Genomic DNA, 5,000 nt, shown 5'->3' with positions numbered 1-5,000 from the left:
CACCACCTCCTCCACCATCTTCACCATCACCACCCCCACCTCCTCCACCACCACTTCCTCCTCCTGCACCCCCTCCTCAACAACTTCCTCCTCCTCCTCCTCCTGCACCACCCCCTCCACCACACTCTCCTCCTGAAACCCCTCCTCAATGATTTCCTCCTCCTCCACCATCACTTCCTCCTACTCCACCAGCACCTCCGCCACTTGCACCTATTTCACAACTTCTTCCTCCTCTTCCACCACCTCCACCTCCTCCACCCCCTCTCTTTTCCACCGCCACATTCTCCTCCTCCACCACTTTCTCCACCGCCACCTCCTCTTCCTCCTCTTCCTCCTCCACATTCTCTGCCCCCACCGTCTGAGAGCCAGCCTCTATTTGAGGTTCTGATTGGTTTGTTTGGCTTCCTGCTGTCAGTCCGGCTGCAGTTTGGCCATGAAGCCAACCTCTGATGCCCCACCCTGAGGCTGTTAGAACAGTGTCCTCGTCTTCCCTCTGTCGTCTGGGCTTTGCTTCTGAGGTTGTTGCGGTACACTTGGGTTTCTGGTCGACAGCCAAACGTTACAAAGCAACCTGCTGGTCTGTAAATACGCCAGACACACCGGCCTGAGAGTGTGAGAGACGACTTGTCCGACTTCAAACACAAACGCAGACGCAAAGGGTTTAGAGCGGAATGAGGATTGGAGACTTGGACAGGGAAGCAGACTGCATTGGGCAGAAAGTTACGTCAAGAACATCGACACACACACACCCACACATGCAGGCAAGCGCACACACGCACTCTCACACACACACACACACACACACACACACACACACACACACCACACACACACACACACACACACACACACACACACACACACACACACACACACACACACACACACACACACACACACACACACACAAACACACACACACACGAGTGTTTACAGAACTTATTCTTACAAATGTCAGGGTTAGCCAATAAAGATTATCCTGGACGATTGGATGATTTTCAAGGATGAATACATTATTTCAAGAGGCTTGAATGCATTATTTCAAGAGGCTTTTTTAAAAAAAAAGAGTAACTCCTCCATTTCAAGGATGCATGTAATATTTCAAGAATGCTGGTAAATATATTATTTGAATTAAGTCAATGCTATCTCATGGAGTCAAATAGGATGCAAACATTACTAGAATATTTGTTTTCATTTTCCACAGGGTTGGTTGATTCAATTAAACCAGATACAATACACATGTTCTCTCACTTTTGCACAAAGACACAGGATTGCTTGCACACTGTATTCATTATGTTATAAAGGCAGACAGAGACGTCTGAATGACCTGAAATTCTTAGTGCTTGGCACTTGTTTCTATGAATATCCTTACTGCATCGACAGCGATATATTGTTGTTTCTCTTTCTCCTGACAAGTGTACTTAATATAAGACGCTTCGGATAGAAGCGTCTTGCTAAATGCCGTTATCGTATATGTAAAGAAAATCTGAAAAACAAACTGGTCTTCGCCACTAGGGGACTCATGTCTACTCAAACACGTTTAACTCTACTACAGGGAAAACAAAGGGACGAAATAATCACATGACATTGCATAACTCTCAATATAGACGGGTGGACATGCATTTTACTTGTTGCCAGTGTGACAGGGAAACATGGTCTTCATCCAAATCCTGAACCAATGATACACAACTCTCAGTCAGGGCCCCTTTCAGAGGGTCTGTCAGACTCTCCTTCACGCCAACCGGTGTATAAAGATGTATGTTCGAGACAAGAAGCTCCTGGTCATGTCCCAGCGAACACACGACCGAGATCCCCCAACGTTGAAGATTTACCAAACCACTTGGACACGGGCGCTGCACTGCGACGACGTACGAGCATTGAACAGGTCCAAACCGGGCTTAATGCTTCAGTGCTGGGCATTTGGAGGGTCAGGCATTGCTTCCTCCGTCCACCTCTGCCTCAGAAACCTCCTGCGACGGCTGACCTCACGGCCCCGGCCAGGGCGCCCTTGGCCCCTGAGCTCATTAAATCCCCGCGGGGTTAAGCGGTTTTAGGGTGATGTGCAATACCTTCCAGATATACACAAAGCCTGTGTTTTTCAGCCAAACTGGAAAATCCACAACGATTCAGAACGTAGTAAGTCACATGTTTTGATTAAACTCGACGAAGGCGGCCGTTATCAAGGCCCTGGATTTAAAACGTGCGTCTGTTTATGAAGGGAGTTCAACAGGTTATTGTCCATGATGTGAAGCATGTACATACTGGAGGGTCAGAGAGAGATTCAGTGAAGGTCTCAGTTAACTTCCACATAAAGAGTTTCTGCATGTTTGAAGCATTGAGTACAATTTCATGACACAAACCATCGACAAGGGATGTGAATTGGGCCATCTATGTCATATATTCATTGTCATCTTACGATGATACACACCGACGCATACGTTTGTGTCACAAACAACAAAAAGTGAACGTCCGAAAAGACTACAACAGGCTAGGTAGAGAGTTGGAGGTTGTCCCTACGAGAGAGACAGTGAAGGGGAAACGTCCGTTCCCCACGGCGTGTTTACCATCTTGATAAGGTGTGTGTGCTGTTGTGGAGCCAAGCTGAGCTGAGCCCCAGCTCTCTCTCTCTGCATGGGAACAATGTTCACAATCCAAGAGGGTCAACTTGAACATGAGAGGAGCCAGACTGAGGGGCTGGGGGGGGGGGGGGGGGGGGAGAGGTTTAGGGCGGAACGGGGGAGGCGGGTCGAGGAGGCCACTCACACGCCAGTGATTGTGAGAAAATCATAGTAAGGTGCTGCCAACAAAGATGGAATGGCGACCATCCAAACACAAGAGGCAGGACAAAGGGGGCTGCATGCTGAGACCGCAAACATTCATATTTACATGCAACACTTGGAGTTAATTGCAGTGAATTCCTGCGCTGGGTGTTAACTGGGGGCTGGGGTGGATTCCCTTCTACCAAACATGTTGTTTTCCACCAGCCATGTCTGTGCTTTATCTTTCAATTAAGTTGAGTCAAGATTGAAATAGATGAACTCAAACGAGCTCAAAGGCAGCTTGAACAAGCTAATGTTTTGAGGAAACAAGCTGTCACAGAGAGACTACTAATTCAAGATATCCTAAATTAACTAAATCAACATAAGAGATTATGTTAATCAACAAAAGAAATGCTGGGCAGAAGAATTGTATATTATAAAGTTACAGGAACCATGTAGCTGATAAGTTGGAACCTAATTGTTTGGCTATTCAGTTCATAGGTTTGGCTCAAGTGATACAATTGATCCTTTAACTCAGCCAGGACATGTAAGGACAAATCAAGCTTCCCGACACTTTTCCATGACCCCACGGCTACGCCCATATCTAGCGTTCCTGCTTTGGATGGAGAAAAGCTACTCGATCAGAGGAGGTCCGGAAATCTGTAAACGCTGAAATATGGATCTAATAACAAGTCCGACCTCATACCGCAGAGATAGAAAACATCCTCAATTGGCTTCTAAGGTTCCTGTACTTTAGCATAAATGGAAGAAGAATGAAAGAAGGAATGTGAACCGTCCATGAATAAATATATACACATAAATGCAAGCAAATACATAGATAGAATCCACAGGGCTCTGGCGAGCGATGACTTGGACAGGGCGCCTCCTGAACAACCAAGGAGCGATGACCTTGCATACCAGACGAGGTTTGATTTAATGAGGGCTGGATATCAGCCCCTACGTCCTCCCCCACGCGGCCCATCAAACCCAGCCAGCGTCGTTCACCATGGCCAGATTCCCCCCGAAATAATCATAAATTAACATCAGCCTCCTTCTATGCATTCAAGTCCAGCAGCACCACAGCACGGTCAAGGGCGATGGGAAAGCACCAAGCGATGGGAAACTAAAACCATAGTTTCTCTTCCTCCTCCCCCTCTTCCTCTTCCTCCTCCCCCTCTTCCTCTTCCTCCTCCTCTTCCTCCACCTCCCCTTCCTCCTCCTCCTTCCCCAAATCCCATCACCACCAGAGGAGAAAGGGGCCCACAACCAGAAATATTTAACCGCCCTTTTTCTTACTCTGATGTGAGCTGCATGAAAGAAGAAATAATTGCACACATTTGTGTAAAGTATGTTTTATATATATGCATTTGGGGGACGGTTTCATCCATCTAACAAGGTTCAAGTGTCTTACAATGATGCATGTGCATACATATTAATGCCAGTTGAGCTGGACACAAACACCATTAGTACTGGTGTCAATGGCCAGGGGAGATGGTTCTCCTCCATTGCAGAAGAACTTTTTAGGTTCTAGTCGTGGAGATTCCACAAGAGTCCTGGATGAAGACGAAGAGGAAACATGAAACTGAATGTTAAACCCCAGACATCTTCTACACCACAGGAAGACTGCCAAGGACCCAAAAATGATAAAAATCTGACACACCCTGAATCATATTTTCACATTTTTGGATTTGATTTGATGCCTCACTGATTAGGATTGGGGTAAACCAAAAACTGCTTTTTGAACCAAAACTGCCTTTTGGTTTACTCCAGTAGATCCATCATGGGTCAAATCAAATATTACTTCTGAACAACCAGAACGAAGAAACAGGACTCTGATATCAAATGAGTTTTGATGCTTTTGATGAATAGTTTAAACAAGTGTGTATTTCCACACCCTTTCTTACTTTGATCCCGACCAAAGTATTTTAGAAATGCATGAGGGCTTTGAAGCCGGTCTCTGGCAAGACAGCAAAGCCCGACACAAACCCTGTTTAGGAAGCCTGGAAACCTTTGAATTCTGCCATTCATCTCATACTGACCGTCAATTACTGTTGGTTATGAATTTTACCCTGCTTGGCGCAATCCAAACCATTTGAGGAAAAAGTCCCTTAACTAAACTCCTTTCCTAACTAAACAAGTGTATAAACCTTTGAACTTTGAGGTCATTAAATTCGCGAAAATCTCCTTAAACCTATCCAAGATTTCCCTCTCTTAATAAACAGCAGGATATCAGGTAAATAG

This window comes from Gadus chalcogrammus, chromosome 2 (genome assembly GCF_026213295.1).
Source record: "Gadus chalcogrammus isolate NIFS_2021 chromosome 2, NIFS_Gcha_1.0, whole genome shotgun sequence".
NCBI classification, from domain to species: domain Eukaryota; kingdom Metazoa; phylum Chordata; class Actinopteri; order Gadiformes; family Gadidae; genus Gadus; species Gadus chalcogrammus.
The sequence above is the reverse complement of the archived record's forward strand: the minus strand, read 5'-3'. Positions refer to the sequence as shown.